At 44.0% G+C, this 12,434-nt stretch overlaps 1 protein-coding gene across 2 annotated transcripts in view; it reads left to right on the plus strand.

Moving 5' to 3' along the window:
• The window catches only part of LOC126284850 (protein diaphanous), a 346,639-nt gene that overhangs the window by 91,372 nt on the left and 242,833 nt on the right, over positions 1–12,434 (plus strand). The gene's annotated exons all lie outside the window — the stretch shown is intronic.

Here is a 12,434-nt window from a genome sequence, read left to right on the forward strand (position 1 = left end):
ATCTGCAAGCATTCGGCAGTTCAGGTTTTTCAGCACCTCCGTGACGCTTTCCCATGCGTAAAAGGAACCTTTGTCAATTCGTGGCGACCTGCTCTGTATGCGTTCTACATCCCCCATTAGTCCTGTTTAGTATGGCTCTTATACACTTGAGCACTATTCTAGGATGGCTTGCATGACTGTTACGTGAGCAATCACCTTTCAAGAATGATTGCATTTTCTTTTAGCAGTGCTCCGAAGACTGCAACCTGTTTTACTTACAGCTGTGCCTACGTGCTCGTTGCATTCCATATCCCAACGAAATGCAGTATTACCCCATTGATAGTTGTATCATCTGGGAGAAGTATGAGGTTGAGAGTATTATGTGCCACGTCTTTAGTATGTTACTGGAGAACGCTTAACCACGCTCTTAGATCCTAGTACAACTGACTTTCACATCCAGTTTACTACTGTTAAAACTTCTAGCTTGAGATGCCGTAATCGATTCTCTCTGGAAAAAGGAGATAAAATGGAAGTAACCATAGTGTGATGAAATTACGTGTGAACCATGGAAGCTGTAGAGTACGTGAGTCGTAGAGCGTGTACTGCAAGATGTGGTTTCTAGTATTGGTCCATCAAGCAGTCTTAAATCAATGGTGAGCTGAATCCCATTTCCGATCAAAGTTTCTCGACGTGTGGTCATCATTTGTTCAAAATGTTTCAAATGGCTCGGAGCACTATGGGACTTAACATCTGAGGCCATCAGTCCCCTAGACTGAGAACTTTTTAGCCGCTCGGGTGGCCGAGCGGTTCTAGGCGCTACAGTCTGGAACCGCGCGACCGCTACGGTCGCAGGTTCGAATCCTGCCTCGGGCATGGATTTGTGTGATGCCCTTAGGTTAGTTAGGTTTAAGTAGTTCTAAGTTCTAGGGGACTGATGACTTCCGAAGTTAAGTCCCATAGTGCTCCTAGCTATTTGAACCCTTTTTAGAATTACTTAAACCTAACTAACCTAAGGACATCACGCACATCCATACCCGATGCACGATCCGAACCTGCGACCGTAGCGGTTGCCCGGTTCCGGACTGAAGCGCCTAGAACCGCTTGTCCACAACGGCCGGCATCATTTGTTCCCTAGTCGTCATCTCACCAGACATAGTACTTACAGATATCTGGTCACATGTGTGTCCTAGAGCACTTTATGACCTCTGATCGTCGATAATGTTCAGCAATAGGATTCAGATCAGCTTTATAAGGAACGGCACTAAGTTTCAGTGCGGAGTATGACTTTAGTGAATTTAGGACTAAGGAGGCCTCTGTAAACTTTTTATGCGCGGCCTCGTGTAGCACAGGAAATTTATCGTGGAGTGTCATTCGTGATTCTGAGACAGCCGAATTCTGGTGTGCTTTTTGCTTAGCATTAATTTTTTCTTTTGTGCTTAGCTAAGCCGTGTGTATTTGCGATTTGTGTTTTATCTCTGAGACGATAAATTAGCGTCTGGTGTGATAGTTGACGAGTCTCGAAACAGTGGTGAATGTTACAGAAATGAAACAAGTGCCTTTGGCAGTAGTCGAAACGTCACGACACGTAACCTAATGGGCTCATTTTAGTATTGGAGTTCAGAGTGTTGGCTTCCGACAGTTAACCGGAAGAAATCAGGACATAACTACAGACTTCCGTGGCCGGTGCCATGATGATTAAATTCATTCTGCTTGTTGTATCGCGTCATTGTTTAAAATACTTTAATTATAAACTATAAAACCGACGTTTCGGCCGTATTACGGTGGCCTTCCTCAGGGCAAGGCCGCTGTAATACGGCTGAAACATCTGTTTTGCAGTTTATAATTAAAGTGTTTCACAGAGAAAGAAATCGTGTTTGTCTGAATACATTTAGCGAAACAAAAACGAAGCCTGTTGTACCATTTCTCGTCATATTCATCGACAGAATCAAGTCCCCTCTCACACAGGTAGATGAGCTTGTATGTTCCATTGTTGATCCAGAAGGTCGACATTGACGAAGAACGGTCATTCATAGCTGTCTTCTTCCTGAATATCTGAGCAATTTTTTTAATTTTTTAAATAAATTTTCTGCTTGTACAACACAACATTATCTTTGATGTGTAGCACAGAAAGAACAGACGCTGAATTTCACACACACCTTTCGTAGTACGTGATGTTTTTTCTTCTGTATAGGAAACTTTCGTTCTAGATAACTGCTGCACATTTTTTTCCGTTTCGCCGAGATTGTAAGTCGTCGTTAACAATACAAATGTGTTGTGTCCTGCCCCTACCGTGTGACACAACGTTGCTGTGGGACGTGTCGTCGCTTTGCTGCCAGCGCGTATTCCGGATAGCTGTTATCTTGTTTTTGTTCTGGAAACTAGCCCGCTAACACGCCTGCTCGGCGCGCGGCAATGGAACCGGCCGTCTTCTCCCGCACTCGAGCGATATCGGAAAGATAAGAAAGGTCCGTGGGTTGAGCTCATACAAATCCATCTTCTACCTGTCACACACTCCAGTTCTTGTTACATGCAGATGCTCGGCAGTCTGCTCAGAGAGACAATTATGATTACGTGGGTACGTTGCGGAGACTGTCGGCTGTCCGAGGTGCGTTTCCTGCACGTGCTGTGCACAGACTGGAGGTTCCTAGTAATCTACGGCAGAGACACGGATCGCGCCAGAAGGGTGAGCGAGTCGGTTCTCGGTGTTCCGGAGTTTGAGAACAGCAAGAGTCTAGAGAGGAGGTCCCTCCGGGAGAGCCGAAGAGAGCGCACAGAGTCACTAAAGCTCGTGCGGGATCACCACCAAGTGGAGCGGCACCATCAGAAGACGCAAGAGGTCGCCAGCGTCGTAGGAAGTGGGAGTTCGAAGAAGACGGAAAGGAAAGACCAGGGCGAGGGAGAAAATAGGAGTAACAGTGCCCAAGAGGACATCGAGGTGAACCAGGAGCACGAGTCAAACGCGGGAGAAACGTCAAAGAACGAGATTCGCAAAGTGTCCCTTGAGGATCCCAGCTGTAGTGCAGGAAGACGGAACATTGAAGCTTTGCGTAAGAAGGTGGCCAGAGGCGGCCGAAGAGCTCCAGAGGAGGCGGAAAGGAAGGGCGTCGTTCCAGCAGAGGAGGCATCATGTGCCGAACCGTCATCGGAAGCAGCGGCACCGTACTGCCGTTCTGGTCGATTGGGGGATGGCCAACTGCAGAAGATGCGGAGACGGCGCCAAGAAAGGTTTGGCTACATTTTTTCCTCATCTTGCAGACAGCTGCTGTATGTTTCTCATTTAGAAGCTTGACATCCAAACAGCAAATGAAGTTTTTGTCCAGTCAACCTCCTTAGTTTACAGTCTTCCCAATCCCGCCTCCCTACGAGACTCGTGGAGTCCATAGCTTTCTTGACATCTGTCACACATGCGTTAGATGGGCGGCCTCGTTTCCTTTTTCTCTCATGGGACGCACCTACATATCTTCTTTGGCTATCTATTGTCTTGCATTACGTCCCCATTCGTTTCCATAATTTTTCTCTTTCTGTATTTCTGATGGGAGTCTAAACTGGATCTTTTTCTCTCTTTCCTATTTCCTAAATTACTGGTCCATATATACATATGTTTTCTCCTGTTATTTTATGTATAATCTTTTTCATATTATTTGTGATATTATTAGTCCAGAGGATTGAGTTTGTCAAATGACACGTTTCTTTTGCCCAATCTTCTTTTTAATATCATGTACGTCCTGTCCATTCGCAAATACCATTACAGCTAGATGTTAAAAGAACAACAATGTAAAACAATTACATTCCTAGCATTTCAAAGATACTGTTCGCCATCACTCTCCGTCATATACTCAGTTTTCTTTGTAATAGTAATAATGACAAAAATTAAAAACTATCTAATCTCACGGTAAACACCAGAAAAAGAAGATTGAAATTTTATGGGGATATCCACAAACGCCTAAGAACAAGGTTCACGCACAAAATCATGACGTTCAAGAACGATCCCTAAACTAAAATCTGGGTCCAACAGGTCAAAAATAATTTAGAAAAGGCTCATATAAGTCCACCAGACGTTCCAAACAGAAATTTATAAAGATAAAGACTTAACAAATGGTACGTACTGCCACTAAAAGAAGGTACCATTGGGCCAGGGGCAAACTGGCAGAAGAAAGAAAAAGAATCCACGGAGGTAAAATGAGGGCTGCTTGGAAACTCCAAAGATTGAAACATAATAGCTTTGCATAATCCAATATGGCCCAGTCGCTCGTAATAATAACAATAATTATTATTATTAAGCCGAATTTTCCATGTCTCTTGAGATCGCCCCTCCTAAAGTTATTACACCATTCCGAACGTATCTCAGTCATTTCAGGGTTCAGTCCCATTGTTTTTAGATCGCTCTTTAGGATCCTGACACTTGCATGCGGTAGGCATCCATGGTCTCTTTTCAGTTCTTTTATGTCAGGTGCTGTTCGTTTCATATAGTTAGGTTCTTTGTTTTCTTTGCATTCATTTGTAACTCCCAGTTGTCATTTTCTTCAGTCAGCTTCCTCAGTTTATAGCAAAAGTCGAAACTATCTTCGGCATTTATCGCCTGTCATCAGGTAAAAGGAGAGAGTATACTCTGCCACTGACATTTCCACCGGAGTACATTTACTTTTCTACGGGTTTAATATTTCCCCCAGATTAATTTTAAATAACTGGGGATCCAGTGAACAAGCCTTTGCCAATATGGAATTCCATTGACAGCACATTACTTACTTTCGCCGTTTTGGTACATCCCGATGTAAGGCTCAAACTGAATGAACGTAGACCATTACAAAATTGTTCCTCGTGCTCAGCCACAACTTATGTAATGGCACTGTTACACTTTTTTTCTAGGTCTACGTATGTTACGTGGACTATTCGTCCTTTTTCAATACATTTTCTGCTACCTGTTCAATTATCTTACGAGTCCGCCAACTAATTTGGGACGAGAAATCGCGTGTACGTGATCTGTCACGAAATTTGTAAATTTTGATCCACACGATTTCGTACTTTATCTGTTTACGTGACATGTTTATGAGACGGAAGTGAGGAAATAGCCCGACACTTGAGTAGACCGGCTTGAAAATCAGCTTAAGAACCACGCGCAAGCTGCCCATTGTGTTTCACGAAGAGCCCGCGGTCCGAACAAGATTTCACTCACCTCCCAGTGGCTTAAGCCGTACACGAATAGATCGTCGGTAACATCATCTGTTCTCTCAATGGCCCTAATTTGTGTGATAAAGGGCACTTGTGTGCTGGTGCTTCGACCCATTTGATTCATAGGGTGTGATACTGTAGGGATGTTTGTGTTTTAGACTGTTGAAATCGTTATCATTCTAATCTTAAATTCATTGCCCCTGCAGGAATTGTATTTGGACGATTGTTAGATGTTCCTTAGTTTCTTTACTGAAATGTAAAAAGGTTTTCAGGATGTACTAAGCATATGTCCACGAGCGCCTTCTAGTACATATTTTTCAGTTTCTGTGGACCTCTCGCGAATCGCACATGTGTACCTGTGTACCGTCGTATTGTTCGTAGAAACGCCTCGACGCAAAATACCGCGTATTCTCGGATCATGGCATTACACTTTTGGAAATAAACGTGGACAAGAGAAAATCACATTTGTTTTGCAGAAAAATGTATTTACGAATCTTCTATATCGTTTGTGAAACCTAGCGTTAGGAGCTCAAGCCATGACCTTGGCGCAATTTTCAGTCTAACGTTTCATCACCTGCAAGGAAATATCTTCAGTAGCTCTAGAGGTCGATGCTTAAATTTTTCGATATCAACTGCTGCCTCTAAAAACCAATACTTCGAACAGTTTGCTGGCGACAGTAGGGGGAATAGCCTAACTCTTCACTCGCATCTGCATAGCACCTGAAAGCTATCTAAGATCCGAGAGTTGAGCCGATCTGCTGCTAATGAATTAATCTGATTTGTCGTATTCAACATAAAGCCCATCAAATTGTCTAGTATGAGCCCTCCTATCCTGCTGAAGTTCTGTTGCTCGTCTATATATTTTTTCCGGATAGTTGTTAGACCTGAATACATCCTAATTCCCAAGAACGTATTTGATGGTCTCCTGGTGGCAACGCATGTTCTGCTACTGACAGCTTTTTTGTTTCCAACTAATAAGTAGTTAAACTGCTGTTGCTATTGCAAACACCAGTATGCTCGGCCTATTGTCTTTTCGCAGTATTTAACGACGAAGATTTGAAATACTTACGCCGATAATTCATGAGGCAATCTTCCACATCAGGAAACGAAACGCCAAGCAGAAATGTATGCTTATGGCCACAGCATGAGATCCGAAAACTATATTTGACCAAAAAAGTGAACACCCTTGATGGAAGCCTTACAAAAGTGTAATTAAGTTCTACAGCATTTGCTGCAGACATAAATAAGTCACGTACTGTTGGTGATTTCCAATGCTTATTTTTAATTTCCCCTGAATGTTCTGTCTCAGCTGAATCATATAATGTGGCATATTCCATCACAGATTATACGATCACAATGCAAGCGATCTCTATCGAAAGCTATATTCAGCTTTTCAACATCCCATCGCTTAACTGAAGTTCAGCGTCTAGTCACCAGAGCAGTACCTCAGTTGGATTAGAAGGAAGCACCCGTGGTCTTCTTGATGGCTCGTTAGGCATTCGGACGATGTCCTTTAGGGAAACCTCGGACAGTCTCTGTCTTGATGGTCGGAAAGGGTTTGACTGTCTCACCCGCTGAAACATCGCCATCGGACTATTTATAGACAAATACCCTGTTTTTTAAATTTTTATTTTATTTATTTATTTTTTGCGGCGTCTGAATAACGCATGAATCAAATGCAAAATTATCTTCGGGTTCTTATGGTATGAGGGCACATTGCACTTTGTTGGCTGTCCTTTGGTGATGTTTAACTTGGTGTCTTCTTTGGCACTTTCAGAGAAGTGTGAGATTTGAACTGGCACCGTTTTCATTCTCTCCCTTTTCCCACCTAATAGCTCAAACACAGTAATACCAAGTATGAACAGGGATCATTTATCGTCACTATATGGTAGGATCTCCAGGAAATAAATTTCCCACACCAGCAGTAGATGGTAGGTCATACATTGCGAAAGCGGATGCGTATGTATGGAATATTCAGGATGCGGGTACCGTAAGAGAGATTATGTATTCTGATGCCGGCTCTGGCGATTTAACATAACGACACTAATATTTCCTTCCACCAAGTGCGGGACTAGATCTGTTACAAAGTTTCCCAACGCAGAGAAGGTAGCGTCAATTGAGATTCGATCACAACTATCTAGTGTTATGTGCTAAATGAGTAAGCAGATAGTGCGTTGTTGGTGCAGATAAGTGCGGAATGACCCAGTGAAGTGGCGCAGTGGTTAGCACACTGGACTCGCATTCGGGAGGACGACTGTTCATATCCGCGTCCAGCCGATCGACTCCCATCCCCATCCCTTCCCCACCCTTCCCTAATCCGATGGGAGCGATGACCTCGCTGTTTAGTCCCCTCCCGCAAATCAACCAACCAAGTGCGGCAACGCATTAAGGGCAAACATAGCATTGTGAAAACTTTCATGCGTCCGGGTGCAGCTTGCGGAATTCCCTGCCGCGAGGAGGTGCAGCAACGCATTACGAAGAACCGTAGCTTTACGAATACACTCAGCAGCTATTTTCCGCGGACGTCTTTTTCCCGGAAAATCCAATGAACCGTTCAAAATCAGAGACTTTGGACGCTGAGTCAGGACTTTGTGCTGTCCCGCGACAATATACAACTGCTCACGGTTCAATATATAGAACTTTTTTTTTCTTCAACAGTTGCGTTTGGAGGTGTTCGATCATCCTCTTATAGTACTCTTCTTGCTCCCATCCTTTTCCTTATTTGTCCCGGTAACTGTCTTGCTGTTTACTATCTGTTTTCGAAATTTATATAACCTTGACTCATACCTTCCTGCGTTTCCACGTATTTTCCATTTAAACAGCTGTCCTTCAATATTATTCTCAAATCAATTGTTAGCAATAATTAAATAAAACCGTGCGCAAAATTATATTAGGCAGCTTTCCGTGTCTTGCCTTTCTCTGCACTCACGTTTTCCTACTATTTTTCCTTCCCTTCCCTTCCCTTCCCTTTCCTTTTATCGAATTCCAGTCCCTCATCACAATTGACGATCTGAATAAATTATTCTATTTCATCACTGATTTTTTTTCAATTTCTTTATCATCTGCGAAATTAGTAGGCATATAAACAGTACTTGCTTTCAGGAAATGTCAGAGAGCGAAGCATTTCTCCTTCCTGGTGCCACTAACACACAGTCACCCCTAGGACAGCTGTAATGGCAGCGCGTTTTTCGCAGGGTGTCTCACCAGGCGGTGCCCTCACAGAATCCAGTGCCACTTACAGTCTGGACGTCCAGCTGCATCGACCAAGTAACCGGAGGAATTTTTTTTAGGGAAAAGGCAGCCTGAAGACGGCACTGTTCGTGTCAACATCTAGTGACATCAGCATATCGCAAATTGTGACGTTCCCACAATCGTAGGTCTGTACTGCGTTTTGGGTTTACGTTTTGGATTAATCTTGTGAAGTCTGCGTGCGGTGCTAGTGTACCGGGTGATCAAAAAGTCAATATAAATTTGAAAACTAATAAACCACGGAATAATGTGGATAGAGAGGTAAAAATTGACACACGTGGTTGAAATGACATGGTGTTTTATTAGAACAAAAAAAAAATTTACAAAATGTCCGACGGATGGCGCTGGACAGCTAAACGTCATTGACTGCACATGACAATCGTGTATAAAAGGACCTGTAATGAGAGAGAGAATCAGATGCGCCAGCAGTCGCAGCATGTTGACGTAACTGGAAAAGGCGCTGTTAGTGAAGCTGTATTATCAGAATGCGGAATGTGCTTCAGCGTTACGATCCTATCGCGATAGGAAGGGGATTCGAACGGGTAAAGGTCCGTTTACAAATGCAGCTGTGATGCTTGGCCTCCCAGGTCCCCAGACCTAAGTCCATGCGATTATTGGCTTTGGTGTTACCTGAAGTCGCAAGTGTAACGTGATCGAGCGACAGCTCTAGGGATGCTGAAAGACAACATCCGACGCCATTGTCTCACCATAACTTCGGACATCTTTACAGTGCTGTTCACAACATTATTCCTCGACTCTGTCTATTGTTGAGGAATGATGGTGGACATTTTGAGCATTTCCTGCAAAGAATATCATCTTTGCTTTGTCTTACTTGTTATGCTAATTATTGCTATTCTGATCAAATGAAGCGCCATCTGTCGGACATTTTTTGAACTTTTTTTTTCTAATAAAAACCCCATGTCATTCCAAGCATGTGTGTCAATTTGTACTTCTCTATCTACATTATTCCGTGATTTATTCAGTTTCAAATTTGTACTGACTTTTTGATCACCCGGTATATTACATTTCCTTACGAGGAACTCACAGGTTGTTTCTATTTTCTTCCGACAACTAGAGAACAAAAAAGGCAAGAAGGGTACGTCGACAACGAAGTCGTTAGATACTGAGTACAAGTCCGGACTGTTTTAAGGATGGGGAAGTAGGGCATGCCCTTCCGAAGTACCCATCCCGACATCTACCTGGAGCGTTATAGGAAAATTACGGAAAACAAATATGGGTGGCCGGACACAGATTTGAGCCGTCGTCTCCCAAACGACAGGAGTGTTGTGCTTATGAAGTTTGGTGGCATAGTAACATATATGTCACATTTCCTACCTCTAACTCGAGGCATAGTCTGCAGATTTGTTTTCGTATTCGATTTTTTCACCTAGTTCGGGTTACACGTAATATTTCCGCTTCACACACTACTGAAAGAACCACGTCATATTCCGTAATTCTATCGCTTGTGTGCTGTCATGCACCCCTCTTCTGTGGTGTACAGTTCATTTCCGTCGGATACGTCTTTCTTGCCATTGCTATTTTCGCAAGTCTTAGAGTAAGATACTTCCACCCTCAAGATGAGTGGGCGCTCGATACTGGTGTGTCACAATAATGGCTCATTACTCCTTATCGCCACTGTTTGTAACATGTATTTCAAAGAAGCTATAGAGAAACTGAAAAAAATCGTAACAGGAAAAATGAGCAAGGATAAAATTTCTAAGGTTCTGAAGCGATATAGGCCTTCACATGAAAACTGTGGATAACTTACAATGCCGAATCACAATACTTTGACCAGCGGTTAGTACGCGAAGTAACTATCATTTGCAGCATGCATCAGACCTAAACCCACTGGAAGTGGTTAAGGTGCTGATAGGTCTCCACAGGCATCCGGAGCAATTGTGTGTGCAGCGTTTTCCCGCAGCTGTTGATCAGTGCGTGTGAATGTAGGGAATGCTTTGCGCATCCTCCCCCAAAACTCACAATGGTGTTGCACATCATCGCCTCGTCCTCTCGCAGATACTGCAGTGTTCGTTTCCCGACATTTCTCGAAGGGCACGTCGGTGTCCATCCGTCCTATGAAATAGAAATTACAGTTCCTCGGAGAAGGCTACCTGTTGCAAATCACCGGTATTTAAGGTCCGATAAAATCGAACAAATTAAAGTTTTTGTGGCCGAATCACCGTCATTAGCATTGGTGTAGATAACGTCAGTCTCTTTTGGAGGCTGATACACAACTGGATTCGTTGAACTGAAGTAGGAGAGACTAGTCTGACTGCCCCTACCCCTCCCCCCCCCCCCCCCATCCCCTCTTCCCCCATTATACTCGCATGCAGAACTGTTCCACTGCACAATATCAGGATGGTCTTCCCACTATGTACATTCCAAGCTTCAAAGTGCTGTTACCTTCACAGTGCTGTCGACACGCTGATCGGTTATCACACAGGCACCTGGTGAGTCACCGATTACTATCCATCTTAGTGACACTGACACCTACGATAGCAACGGAATGCTTATACATATCCTCCCGGTCTTCCAACACAATTACTTAGCCAATGTTCATCAGAGGTGACATTCGTGTGAAGAAATCTTGAAACTAACAGACAATCGAACTACCAGACGGACTGTCCAATCCGACAATTAACCAGCTAGGCTTCCGACTCGCATACGCATTCCCCATCACAACAGCGACACGGAGACGGTGCAGTGCTGCCAAGCAACAACAGGTAACATTCCGCGACTGTCGACGTGCGACCGCAAGCTGAAGGCTACGCCGCTCTCGCGCGTTGCTGGTAAATGTCAGGCGCGAAGCGGCGACCAACTCTTCGCACAAAAACGGTCGCCCAGGGAGCTGATAGCGCAAAGCTAACCGCAGCCTTATCTCTGCTGATAACATGTGTCACAACCACCGCCTCAGCAGGTAACTCCGTTGTATTTTGCCGTCGGTGGGTGGCCAAAGCTACTGGTTACAAACACGAAGTCTCCTGCAGAAGCTGACGTAAACTTCACAGCTGTAGCGGGCACCACTGGCTTCCACATTGGTGCAATCCTATTTTCCCACGTTACCCTTAGCTGTTCGTGTATCACACCTAGAAATCCTGTGTGAGAACTGGCAGCATTACCGGAAAAGTAAGTTCTCCGAAGGTTGCAAACAGAAATAAATAGAAGATTCCGTGTAACATTTATTTAAAGAGATACTAAAATTCTGACGTTTCTTCTAAAATATTGAACAAAACTGAGAGACTTAACATATCGTGGGATATACATTAATTGTATTCCTGAGTTACTGTCGACTGGGAGTGAGACCTGTGTGTAACAGCCGTTCGTGCCTTTTCGGCATTCTAAAAAAGTTGGCAAAATGAGGACTGCAAGGGAATCTGTCCCCCTCCCAGCAACCATGGACCTTACCGCGTTGGGGCACATCAACGACAAAGATACCCATACCCTAGGGGCAAGCACATCGAAGAGGCTTTTCACTAGTTGCAGAGGCAACAGTTCGGGTTGCAGACCGAAGCGAAGAATGAAAATTCGAAGCAAGGCCGAGATTCGAACCAAGGTTTCTTGCTCACTAGGCAGATAAGCTAACCACTACATTACCCTAGCACGGTGGTTTGGCCAAAAGACACTGACCACCCTAACACGCCTCCCCCCTCAATCCAAATTCTCGTTCACGTCTCACCCCACTTGGTACTCGAGTTTGGTGTTAAGAGTTCAGCGGGAATACCAAGTGTGCTGAGGCATGAACGAGAATTTGGATTGAGGGGGGAGGCGTGCTAGCGTAGTCCGTGCGTTTGTGCCAAACCTCTGTGCCAGGGTAATGTAGTGGTTAGCGTATTTGTCTAGTGAGCAAGAGACGTGGTTCGAATCGCAGCCTAGGTTCAAATTTTCATACGTCGCTTCAATCTGCATGTATACACTATTGGCCATTAAAATTGCTACACCAAGAAGAAATGCAAATGATAAACGGGTATTCATTGGACAAATATATTATACTAGAACTGACATGTGATTACATTTTCACACAATTTGGGTGCATAGAT

The sequence above is a fragment of the Schistocerca gregaria genome, chromosome 8 (genome assembly GCF_023897955.1).
Source record: "Schistocerca gregaria isolate iqSchGreg1 chromosome 8, iqSchGreg1.2, whole genome shotgun sequence".
NCBI classification, from domain to species: Eukaryota; Metazoa; Arthropoda; class Insecta; order Orthoptera; family Acrididae; genus Schistocerca; species Schistocerca gregaria.